At 50.4% G+C, this 13203-nt stretch overlaps 1 protein-coding gene and 1 long non-coding RNA gene across 6 annotated transcripts in view; both read left to right on the top strand.

The window, feature by feature from the left end:
• PLXNA4 (plexin A4) overlaps positions 1-13203 on the top strand; it is a 498163-nt gene that overhangs the window by 187942 nt on the left and 297018 nt on the right. The window lies entirely within an intron of this gene.
• On the top strand, positions 163-10023 carry LOC123022728. The gene is made up of 3 exons (XR_006414557.1): positions 163-235; positions 3027-3029; positions 10012-10023. It is a non-coding gene; the product is annotated as an uncharacterized LOC123022728 (long non-coding RNA).

Below are 13203 nucleotides of genomic sequence, written 5' to 3'. Positions count from 1 at the left end.
GCATGTCCAGCCTATCTTTGGGTTGTGAGGTTCTGCTATGACCAGATCTGAGCAGCACTCAGGTTGAATCACATTCAAGTTCCCCAGCAGGCCTGGGAGAAAGAGACCAGCACCATGGACAGCTCCTAGTGGTGCTGGAGCCGGAAGCCAGTTGGGCTTAGAAACAGAAACAGAGCGAGTCAGAAGGGGCCTCCCGGGCCGTCTGGTCTGACCCTCGGCTCTAGCCGACTTGCCTGTATGTATGCTGCTCCAGCAAAGAGCAGAACAGGACCAAGGTGTGAGTAGGAAGTTACGGATGTTCAGGCTGGTTAGCCCTACTTCTACATTTATTGAGGCTTTGACTCTTCAGGGGGCCTCACCTCTTTGGGCAGCCTCAGGCAGCAGAGCCAGGACGGGTGTGGCATGCTGGTATTTTGGATGCCGGAGTCCTCAGGCTTGAGGATGGCCACAGAGCCTCTTCTGCGTGCAGAGGAGCTGCCACCTGAGCTGCCTTTGGCGAGCTGGTCCTGGGGGCTTAGGATGCCTTTCCATGGCTCGGTCTTCTCCAGCTGTCTCTGGAGTCTCTTCGGAGGATTATAGGTCATCTTTCTGTGCAATTATGGCTCAAGTGCTGCTCATGCCCCTAGGCTGCATAGCTGATGGATAAGGCACACATAAGTGCAGATAGTACCTAGGAGGACGAGTAGGTTGGCCTATAGTGATATATACCCTAGATGTACGTACATCTCTTTTGATGTGTACAGAGATGAGAGATAAATCAATTCAGTTCACATTTTAATGGGGCATTTTAATGTGAACATATTGAATTTTGCACCTTCAAATCACTATGCAATCTGAAGCTCAGTTATCTTTCTAACTTTGCACTTTGCTAAATTACTGCTCAACATTCTCCAGTTAAACACACACACACACACACGTCTATATATAGATATATATGTGGAAAATACCATTGAAAATGCATTTTATTAGCAGATTGCTTGCAGGAATATTATTTAGGTACTGCCACAAAAACGCATATATTGGAAGAACTATGCGGTAATGCTCATGAATGTGGACTTTATTTTTTCTTCAAAATTTGGAATTAACTGAATTTAAGCTTGGACAAAGGAACCACCAAGCCTGACAGATTCATCTATACCTGAAAATGTCATATCTGTGGACTGGCAGGCAAACATTTGTCGGCACTTCACTCGGTAGACGTTCTTCCTAGACCAGATGCTCAGGTGCGTGGAATGGTGAGCAAAAGGCACTCTGTACATGCTGAAAGGTACCCTCCATCATCATCGTCATCGTCGTCATCATCTCCTCAACATCTATAAAGCAGATGAACTGGTTCATGGCAAATCAGCGGACATAAGCAGGCGAGCTTTTCTTATCCTGCTTCTTCTCAGGCTTCGTATAGAAAGTTTTCATGTTTGAAGAGCATTCAACCCAGGCGGAAAGGGGAAGCCTCCCAGACTTAGGAAGACAATATATCTGGGCTATGCTGAACCATTTTTCATTTTCTGTGTGTACAGAGAATCTGTATGTCGGGGTGGGAGCAAACACACACGGGCGCTCGCTCGCTGTGGTGGAACGGCCCGGTGGCGGTGCCGGTTGCCATCCGGATCTGCCATCCGGATCTGTTTGGGGACCAGGTGCCCTTCTGCCCTCGCAGCTGAGCGAGGCTGCAAATCAGGGGGCCTCACCCCCACTCTTCCTCCCTCCGTAGAATGATACTTCCCCCGGGAGCAAATATCTGTCTCTCAGAGCAAAAACAAACCCATTAGAGTCTGCCTTTGTACTGCTAATGAAGCTAATTAAGCTCCATGCAAAGAGCCGAGCAGGCAGAAGGTGACTTCATCGGGACATGTTGTGGTCCCTTGTCTCTTTGGTTCCCCACCGCCGCCCAGCCACTGTTCCAGGAAGGGCGGAAGGGGGCAGACGTCGGGCGCTTTGCATGCCTTGCCCCCGCCTGCCGAGGTTCAGGACAGGCTCCCTTTGTCTTGGCCCTGGAAATCCAGAGTTGCAGCGCTGTGTGGGCAGACCTGAGAGTACAGCTGCAAAGCTAACTTCACTTTCCTGGGTGGCAAATTCACGCCACTTCCCTTGGCATAAACAACTGCAGTCTGAATCCCCTTGAGTTCAGCATCACGCGGCTAACAGGCAAAGAAGCAAGAGACGGTGGCGAGTCCTCTGCAAGGAAGCAAGGGCTTCCCAGGCATGAAACATACTCTGCTTTCTTACTCCCTGCCTCCTCAGACCTTCTGCCATGTTTATGGGCAACAGGTGTCACCATCCCTTGTCAACACAGGTATTAGTTTCTTTTCCCAGGAAAGGTGGCCTGCTCAGCTTCTCCACCTGTCGCAGCATTTGTATTTGCCATGCATGGGGCCTGTCGGGGTTTGTTGGCTTGCTTGTTTGAAAATGAGGTGTACCTAAGTTCCTAGTCCTCATGGTTGTGGCTAGCAGTGCTTGTTGGCCCACTGTACACTCCCCCATCTGCTGCTGCTGGAGATCTATGGGAACCGGGCCCTTGTTCTCAAAGTGTGCACACATGCCCCAAAACGGACCACACGACCTGCTGAAAATATTCATGGCTTGCTGAATGTGGGCTTGCAGTTCGATATGCAGGAAATTCCCACAGTATGCACCAATTTGTTCAGGAGCCCGATAGCTTTATTCCTTGCAGGAAAGTTGCACGACTGTTGGTATATTTATTTTATATTGTTAATTTTATATTGTTATTTTTGTGTTTTATTGTATTTTATTTGTGCTGTGAGCCGCCCTGAGGCTTCGGCAAGGGGCGGCATAGAAATGCTTTAATAAATAAATAAATAAATAAATAAATAAATAAATAAAATATTATGGATGCCTTTTCAGAAGGGCTATTTTTGCATAACTTCTCACAGAAACATTGCCTCTTACAGAAGTAGTAAGTAAAATACCGTGTCTGCTCACGGGCGGCGGGGAAGTGGGTGGAGGATGGAAATGAAAGCACGAGATGAGCAACAAGCCAAATCCGCTGTGATGAGAGTAAAAGGGAGCATGTGCTGCGTCTGAACAGGAAATAAGCCATGTGGGAGCAGAAAAAGAAGCAAGGGAGAACATGCCTCCCCAGCTGTTTCCTTGCACGTGATTTTTGGTTGGGCAAAGTGACATAAACATAGTAAGATTATGTAATCTTACATCGTATGTATCTTGCTTATGCAATCTTACTGCAAGCAAGAAAAGTGTTAATCCAAGCAACTCAGGACATATGCAAAAATAGCATTGTTTAGATACAGGCCGAGTGCCCAGAAACTCACATGCCTCTCGAAACTGACTAGAGAATTTGTGAAATGCTGGCCCAGGCTCATTAATAAGGCGTGAGTTGCAATGGGCAAAATTTGACCAGCCAGCTAGTTACAAAATTGTTTCCCCTTATTTACTGTAAAAGACCCCAGTGTCTTATAGACCTATTTCAAATCAGAGCTCAAGGCAGCTTGCAACTGCAAAATAGCTCGGCAATTTTTAAAATACATCGATCAATGCTACATAAAACAGTAACCAGAGAAAAGAGCAGTTAATACACCAAACCTGGAAATCAATGAAATTACAAAAGCGGCAACTCGCAGAGGCACTCTGAAGTGCAGGGGTTAGTGCTGGGCTGAGGTCTGGGAGATCTGAGTTCTAGTCTGCTTTCAGCCACAAACCTCACTGGGCCAGTCATTCACTCTCGGAGTAGCCTACCTCACAGGGTGGTTGTTGTGAGGATAAAATGAAACTGCGTACGTCCCTTGGATCCTCACAAAGGGAAGAGGCTGGGACATAAATGCAGCATCACAACAGCAGCAACAGAGCAGTGATTAGTGAACAAAGATCCGTGAGCCTAACGACCCAAACAAAATGAAATCGAAAGCATTCTGCCAAACTTTTCCCTACTCTGATGGGTAGGGAAGTCTGGAGCGAGGCCTCAAATGCTCAGCAGGGAGGCATGGGAGAAGCGTGGGCCATACGGTACCCGGGCCCCAAGCTTCCTGTCATTTACAGGCTAAAAGTGGCACTGAATTTTCTCTACAGATATGGCTTGCCACGTCTGTTCCTCCGCCCTGCCTGTGAGCTTTCTGGCATTGTCGTGAAATGACATGTGATCGGCAAACTGTTGCTCAAGCTGCTTCCCAACACAGAAGTGGATGAGAACTGTGCTTCAGTTCCTCTTTGATGGGACCGTCCTCCATTTGCAGCTCCCAGACCTGCCCAATGTCGAGTTTGTGCTTGCAATTCATACTGTAAAAAGACACGCGTTCAAAAACGGCATCCACCTGAAAAAACCCGCATGGGGAAAATGTGTGTGTGGCATAGAGTTGATGGGGAAACATCTCCTCAAAGCATGCCTGCATTCTAGTGCAAAGAGAAAGGTTTGCAGCCTCGTGTGGGCATGAGCCAGAAAGAGCTTTGGGGTGGTATCTGGGACCCTTAATGGGTTGCAGCTTTGCTGACCTTGACTATGGACCTCCTCAGCCCACAACGCGCATGGCCAGTGGTCCAGGGTGATGGGAAATGAACTTGGAGGGCTCCAGGTTGGGGAAGACTCTTTCAGAGTACGGCTTCTGTCACTCCTGGGCAGCTCTGTGCTTTCTTACGTGACCCTTGTCAGGCTGAGCGCCGTGCAAGGGCTCAGCAGCATCCCAGAGCGACAGAGGCGAGCAACCGTAGACCTTTCATCGGGCCACCCACCGAGCTTGGCATCCGATGCGCCAGTGAAAAGCACAGCATTGCCCACGCTTGGGTGGACTCCGGTTCTCGTATCCTCCCGGGAGCATCCCGAGACGCGGGAAATCCAATGAGGTGGCTGGCTCAGATTCCCACTGCATTCATGCCTCAGAGACAGCCAGGTCGTGGCCTCCACAGAGGCGGAAAACCTGTAACCAGTCACCTTTGGGAAGAAACAAAATCAGAGCGTCTCGCTTGGCTGGATCGATAGAGATCCCAGCATACCTTGTGGACAATTGGTCTGCAGTCAGATTTGCATGCGATTCGGTCGCTCTTCCTCCACCTCGCTCGAGCCATGTACAGGGAATGTTCATTCGGAGAACCGTTCCCGCCTGTTCCTGAACAACAACCGCGGCCCAGCAATCCTCCCTTAGTCCACCTCCGACCTGGTATCTCAAGCCCCCAGTTGGTGGCTGAGAAAAGCCAGACAGAATCACACCAACATTTTCCACTCTTGCAAGGAGCCCTGGCTAGCTTCCAGGGCAGCTAGTGTATTCTCCCAGCAACCCTGCGAGGTAGGTTAGGCCAAGAGGCAGCAACTGGCCCAAAGCCACCCCGTGGACCTCATGGCTGGATGGAGCCTAGAATCCTAGCTAAGCACTCCAAGATTACCCGATTTTGCAGCTCAACCCTATAGGTTCTTATTCTGGGACAGTCCCGTGGCTGAGAGCAGCAATCTGGAATCTCCGGCAGAAATTTCGGCCTTCGCTCTGGCCTGCCAGGGTTTCCTGAGAAGGCCAAACCACATCCTTGGAGGGTTTCTCCTCCCACTCCACCCCACGGCCATCAATAGCGTGATGGTTTCCCAAGATCTGCAGGATTTGTCCTCACTTGAAGAGGTTTTAATGCCACTTCTAGCTTAAGCAACATGATGGCCCTCAGTTCCTTCTCCCGAACTGATTTTCACAGAATCCTGGACTAGTAGAGTGGGAAGGGGCCAGAGGGCCATCAGGTCCAGCCGCCTGCTCAGGACTCCCAGCTAAACCCTCCCTCTTGGATGGATGGCTGTCCAGCTGCATCTTGAGTGGCTCCAGGGCAGGAGAGCCCACAGCCTCCCCAGGTCATGGGCTCCATTGCTGTATGTCTCTCATAGGCAGGGAATGTTGCCCGGTATCTAGCGGGAGCTTGGCTTCCTGGAACTTGAGCCCATTATTCCACGTGCTGTACTCTGGGATGGTCGAGAAGCGATCCTCTTTGTGACCGCCATTCCCATGCGCCTGTCTCCTCTCCTTCTTCTCATCTCAAGGCTAAACGTGCCCAGTTCTCTCAATCTCTCCTCCCAGGGCTTTGTTTCCAGTCCTTGATCATCTTTACTGCCCTCCTCTGAACCTTTCCAGCTGGCCCTGAGAACATCTCAGAAATTTATTGATTTATTATTTCAATTTATATGTCCCTACCATAGCCTATGATTGGGCTCCCTGGGCGGCTTACAACAATTACAACAACAGCATTCTAAATCAATACTAAAAACATCTACGAAACATCGATAATATAAAAACAAATCCCAACAAATCAACTTCATTTTTTTAATGATTAAAAAATTAGATGCATCCCATGGACTGGAAGAAATCCCCCAGCCTTGCATCTCACCCCCCGCCCAATACACAGCCTCCCCATGAAGTCTTGTAAATACAGTTTCCATCTGTGGCTTTGCCTTTTATTAATTATAAGGAAAGAGGGGCAGGCAGCGTGTCTGCCGCATAAGGGGTGGGCTGGTCACATTTTTTGGAAAACAATGAGCTTATTTATACCACATGTCAAAGAGACAAGCTAAAATATGGCGTGTTTCTGATGGAATGTGTAGCTACTTCGAAAACGGAGGTGCTCGCATCGCCTCCTCGAACACGGCTGCGGCAACGCGAAATCTACTGGGCTCTCCACGCTACCGAGGACTCTGCGCTTCATCTTCCATTTCACGTCCCTCCCTCCGTTTGCCCTCCTTTTCACATCTTTATTTAATCTCCCCGCCTGGCGCAGTTTTGGGCAGGAGAGTGCCTTCAAAGCTGAGGCCCAGCTGTTGCGAGTGGATTTAATGCTTCTGCAGGGACGGCAGCCAGCAGCCGATCCGTCTGCCTGTCCGAACGGAGACTTCTTGGCCACTCTTCAAAAATAATATGGACGACAATGGACCGAGGAATCTTCTTGGCTGTGACTCTGCCGCTGAGCGCAAGGCACGCCAACTGCTAAAGAATGCAAGATGCTGGGCTGTGTCTTGAAATTAGCAGCTTTCCTCTCCGGAGAGACGGAACTTTCTGCGAACAAGGATTGCCTGCCAGGGCCAGATGGAATTGTCAAGCCCTTGTTGAAAGGGACACCCTTGGCTGAGATGGCCCTGTCCTAAAATAGGCTTTCCTACACCTAAGGCTTGAGTTGCTCCCAAAATTTCCCCCAACGAGAAGATTTAGCGTCTGTTCAGGCATTCCCCGGTGAGCAAATTATTGGCCTGCGTAATGGATGGGTTATGAGACGCACGATTCGCCAACCAATATTAGTTGATATTACCAGTGTTGCTAATAACTCTGTACATAAATGACGTCATCTGTATTTCTATATGATCAATACTAAATTGCGTCCTATTAGGATTCCCTAAGGAATGGATCCAGCTGCATCTAATGAATGGGGGGAATAGCCCGTACATTCACACAGTGAAGGCTGCACGCACTCGTGCAGGTTTGGACCCCCGGTGCAAGGGATGTGGGGACGTTGGGAAGTTCAGTTCACTGGAACTCAGTGGAATTCCAGCCCGCTTCCAATCTGATTATTGGAAGCAGGCTGGTCCCCTCTTCCCCACCCTCTGGGGTGGCTGTCCCACAGTGATGATGGCGGTGGGAGACTTTATTTATTTATTTATTTATATCCTGCCTTTTTCCTACAAAGGGCTCAAGGCAGCTTACATCTCCTCCTCCATCTTATCCCCACAACAACAACCCTGTGAGGTAGGTTGGGCTGAGAGTCTGTGACTGGCCCAAAGTCACCCAGTTGGCTCCATGGCCGAGCGGGGACTCGAACCCGGATCGTCTGAGTCCCAGTCCCATGCTCTTAACCACTACACCACCCTGGCTCTCAGTGTATGACTGTGTCCCTTAGTCTTCTCTAGTCAGTGTTGTGCAGTGGTTATTTATTTATTTATTTATTTATTTATTTTATAGCATTTTTATGCTGTCCCCATCGCAGAAAGCCTCGGGGCAGCTTACAAAGAAAATAGACAACATAGAATAAGATTAAAAATTCGGAGCATCTCGGCAATAGTTTAAAACCAATAAATAAAAACAACAATTAACAATTAAAATATTGTTTAAATAAAAAGTCTTGGCCTGGCGCCGAAAAACAAATAGCGACAGCGCCAGGCAGACCTCTCTGGGGAGCACATTCCATAGTTGGGGCGCCACCGCAGAGAAAGCCCTCCTCCGGGTACTCACCCTCCTAATATCCTTCACGGAAGGTTTCCAGAGAAGGGCCTCTGCCGCTGATCTCAAGGGGCGGGCAGGCATATATGGACGTAAGCGCTCCTTTAGATAACCAGGTCCCAAGCTGTTGAGGGCTTTATAGGTGATAACCAACACCTTGAATTGGGCCCAGACTCAATGGGGAGCCAGTGAAGCTGACGGAGGACTGGGGTTATATGAGAACAACGCCCAGTCCCCATCAGCCATCTGGCAGCTCTATTGTGCCCAATTGAAGTATCCGGACCATCTTCAAGGGCAGCCCCACGCAGAGCATGTTACAGAAGTCTAGCTGGGAAGTTACCAATGCATGTGTCACTGTCGCCAGGCAGTCGTTCTCCAGGTAGGGACACAGCTGATGGATCAGCCGAATCTGAAGGAAGGCACTCCTTGCCACCGCTGTTACTTGAGCTTCTAATGACAGCTCAGGGTCGAGGAGCACTCCCAAGCTGCGAACCCTGTCCCTAAGAGGGAGTGCAACCCCATTCAGGACAAGGTCCAGGTCCCCCACCCCGAAGCCCAACCCACCTACCAACAGGACCTCCGTCTTGTCTGGATTGAGCTTCAGTTTATTGGCCCTCATCCAGCCTATTACCTCGGCCAGGCACCGGTTCAGCACAGCCACTGCCTCACCTGGATTGGTGGAAAATGAGAGGTAGAGCTGGGTATCATCAGCGTATTGATGATTCCGCAGCCCACACCTCCTGATGACCTCTCCCAGCCATTTCATGTAGACGTTAAAGAGCAAAGGGGACAAAATAGACCCCTGCAGTACTCCATGGCATAGCTGCCATGGTGCAGAGCCATAGTCCCCCAGCACCACCTTCTGGAATCGGCCATTGAGATATGAGCGGAACCACTGCAAAGCAGTGCCTCCGACCCCCAATCCCGCAAGCCTATCCAGAAGGATACCATGGCCGATGGCATCGAAAGCCGCTGAGAGGTCCAGAAGAACCAACAGGGACGCACTCCCCCTGTCCTTCTCCCTGCACAGATCATCGTACAGGGCGACCAAGGCAGATTCAATACCATACCCAGGTCTGAAGCCAGACTGAATTGGGTCCAGATAATCAGTTTCATCCAAGAGTGCTTGGAGTTGTCCCGCCACCACCCACTCCAACACCTTGCCCAGAAACGGGATGTTGGCCACCGGTCTATAATTGCCAGCCACCTCTGGATCCAGGGATGCCTTCTTTAGGATTGGCCGGACTACCGCCTCCTTTAAAGGGGCAGGTACCCGGCCGTCCCTCAGAGAGGCATTGACAACCTCCAGGATCCAGGTCCCAATCCCATCCTTGGCTTTCTTGAGTAGCCAAGATGGGCAAGGGTCCAGTAAGCAGGTGGTGGGATGTGCTTGTCCAAGCACCTTGTCCACATCATCAGGCCACAACAACTGAAACTCATCCATCAATTGTGGACCAGACGGCAACATTGGCACCTCCCCAGTAGAATCTGATTCACTAGTAGAGTCCAGCTTGTGATGAATCTGAGCAAGTTAGTGTTGGACTTGGGTCCAGAGATGCCCGGGTTCCAGTCCACATTTAACCATGAAGCTTGCTGGATAACTCTGGGCTAGTTACTTACTCTCAGATAAGTCTGCCTCACAGGAGTTGTTGCGAGAATGAAAAAGAGACTGTGATGGACATGTAGGTTACCTTGGAGTACAAGGTGGGATACACCATGTACGAACTAAATAAAAATAATACGTATGAATCACCTGTGCCTTCAGACACGGATTGCGGATGGACTGCAAAGCTATTCATTGCTCGGTTGGGTAGTTTTAGAGTCCGGAGTTAACATTCATCTGCCCCCACATTGCGATGTGTCTATGAAGGACCCCCCCACCCCCATAACTAGCACCCATGCTTTACAATTCCATAAACATTAGAATATATGCTAACCCTGGTTTTTAGACACACGCATGTTCTGAGCACGTGCTTTTTATGTTCACGTATCATGACTACATGACTCAGCGTGATGAAAACGGAGTTTGCGTCTTTTCCCAAGCTGGCCTCATTGCCTACTGCTCTTTGGTCTGTGGGACTGGGGCAGGGCTTTGGCCAAATTCCCCCCACCCACTGCACCACGGACATCTGCCCCTAGTGGCTGAAGGGGGTAGTGCAGACTTCAACCACGTAGACCTATTTAAAATGAATCGATGCATTTGGAAGAAAACGGGACCCCAAGACGCTAATCCCTCAGGCATACTTGCCAACTTGACTAGGCTGTACAAACTTGATATCGTGGCCGTGTCTGGATGAAAAACACACACACAGTGCTGTCTTTTATTATTACTGGTAAGAGATATCTGATGTAGCCGGTCCGAAGACGACGAAAGAGCAAGCTTCTATACTTTTCAGTGTTTCATATGCTACGTTTCTGGCCTTGTTGTTCTAGATGTTCTGCACAGCTTTCCTGCTTCCCTGGCCACTCCATTTCCTATTTCCTTCCTTAATTTGTTCTGTTGCAAAGTCATGCCCAACCCATCGCGACCCCATGGACAACATTCCTCCAGGCTCTGCTGTCCCCCACCATCCCTTGGAGTCTATCCAAGCCCACACCCGCTACCCCAGTGACCCCATCCAGCCACCTCATCCTCTGCCATCCCCTTCTCCTTTTGTCATCCATCGTTCCCAGCATCAGGGTCTTCTCCAGGGAGTTCCTTCCTTAATACCCACTTCATTTCTGTTTTGCCCCCTGTCAGCACTTTCTGTAGGGGTGCCAGTGTCCCAGGAGTTACACCGAGTCCTTTAGCTTGCTGGGACGTCCACAGCGAATTCCAACGAGTCCCCTTGCCTGTGACTCCGACCTGTGGATTCTGCAGTGGGCTGGCCTTTTCCAAGCCACGCACATTCTGTGCACTCCTGGGCTGGCTTTTCCCTTTTGCAGGGCACATATGCTACTTCGCCTTAGCACAAATGTGCTCTCACCAGGAATGGATGCACATCAGCACCGATGCAAATGATTCTATGCAGAAGAGATCCTGCTTAGAAAGAAAAACAGAATTCCATTCCGTGCATGGGTAGACAGCTTCCAGAAAGACGGACAAAACCGTAGGGGTGGATCTGGTTTCTGCCAGCAATTATGCATTTACGTTGTGCAGGTCACTCGGCTCTAGCAGGTTCCCTTGCCTGAGTGCCAGGTTGCAACATGTGCCCCGCAGATGTCCTGCACTTTGTCTTTGCCCTGATAAATATTCATTGGCGCATCCCTGGGAGCCTTGGCGCCCCAGGCGTGTCACACCGCAAGCGTCTCGACTCGTGTGTGTTACACCAGCTCCCATCGACCTGTCTCCGGGAGTGTGCGGGTGGGCAAGCAGCCTTTCGCTCCCGCGTGACAAGGTCCTGTCCAGCAATCTTCACGCCTCGGCCGGAGGGACCTTTGACAGATCAGATTTTAGCAGCGTGCGCTTCTGGCTGGAGACGGAGCACGGGGAGGCGCTGAGCACATGTGTCAAGCAGATCTGACAGTGCTCTCCGTCTTGACCCCGCAACGCCTGCCCTGCGGTTGAAAGTCGCGGTCGCTCGTGCGAAGGCTTTGCTGTCATGACCTGCAGCTGCTCGGCCTGGGAGAGTTCGTGGCTCTCCCCTTCTGAGCAGGAGGACTGAGGCTGCTCTTCAGGCTGTGGAAGCATGTGGCATAGCCCTGCCTGATGCACTGGCAGCAACTCACGTGGAGTAGTGGGGATGCCCGTTCCACAGCATGTGCGTAAAAGGGAACGTTACAATAGTTACTCACAGCACGTAAAGTAATACTGTTTACTACTACTACTAGACACTCCTCCTGCTCCTGCTAGTTCAGAGCAGAAGAAAGCTGCCACCGAGTGCTGGAAAATAGCCATGGAGCTCCCTGGGTGACTCTGGGCCAGTCACAGACTCTCAGCTGAGCCTACCTCACAGGATTGTTGTTCTGAGGAGAAGATTCAGAGGATGAGGAGAATTGTATAAGCTCTTTGAGCTCTTTGAAAGGAAAAAAAAATGCAGGTTATGAATCTAATAAATAAAAACTAGTGAATCAAGCAAACTGCTCCCCTGTCTCTGCCTGTAAAAGGCTGCTTCCCATCAGTTTGACCTGTTTGTGATTCCACAGGAGACGAGACTTTGCAAGCCACATTCCTGAGACTAGATGTGAGTGGATGCCCCTCATCTTTGTTCGTGGTCACCCAGCGGACTGGCCCTGCCCTGCCCTGCCCTGCCTCTTGATGTACTGTGGGAATTTCTGAAATACATTCTAGCATTCAGGTATCTGCACTGTGCAAGGCTTTGGATCTCGATTATGATCTGTGGTGTGGTTTGGGTTGTAGGATTTGGCCCTGCATGAGAAGCAGAAGTTGGGTTAGGACAGGACTTGCTGAGCAGCATGGCTTCCTGGGGAGCTTTTATACAGCAGCAGCTTCGTTGACTTGCAAGTTCTTGCAGGATCAGGTCCATAAGTGCTTGCAGAGATTAGGGCCACTGAAATCGCAGAAGCCAGCTGCTACACAAGGCTGCTCAGCCCTGCCTGAGTTTGCCACAGTGACCTGTGCCTTGGCAGCAGCCGCCTCGTGCTCTTGCTCTGGCCTTTGCCTCCATTTGGACCAACTCTTCCTCCATGTCTTTGCTCCTGCTAGTTCCTGACCCCACTTTTGCCTTTGGACCTACTACAGCTTTGCCATATACCTGGTGTTTGTGCTAGGTTTTGGTTCTGCCACACTTGGTCAGTATCTGCCCTTCAGTCGATCTTGACTCTGCTCTTTGCCTCTGGTCCTGCCAGAGCTGCTCATCTCTGAACCTCGCTAATACCTGATTTCACCTTTGCCAGTGGCCCTGGTGCATCTCACCAGGACCTCCATCATCCCCGGTCCTGGTGCTTCTGTCATAGGTGCCTTGCAGCTCCCATCAGGCATTTCAGGAAGCAGGTGAAACGAGTCAGCACGACGGACAGCTCCAGGTGGTGCTGTGGCTGGAGGCTAGACGGGTGTCGCTCCATGGAGGATATTTAACGCCATCCTACCTCAGTCCCAGGGCATTTTTAAAGTGGCTGTGCT

This window comes from Varanus komodoensis, unplaced genomic scaffold, assembly GCF_004798865.1.
Source record: "Varanus komodoensis strain SLA01 unplaced genomic scaffold, ASM479886v1 scaffold1, whole genome shotgun sequence".
Taxonomy (NCBI): Eukaryota; Metazoa; Chordata; class Lepidosauria; order Squamata; family Varanidae; genus Varanus; species Varanus komodoensis.
Note: the sequence above shows the minus strand (reverse complement) of the source record. Positions and strands in the feature narration are given on the sequence as shown.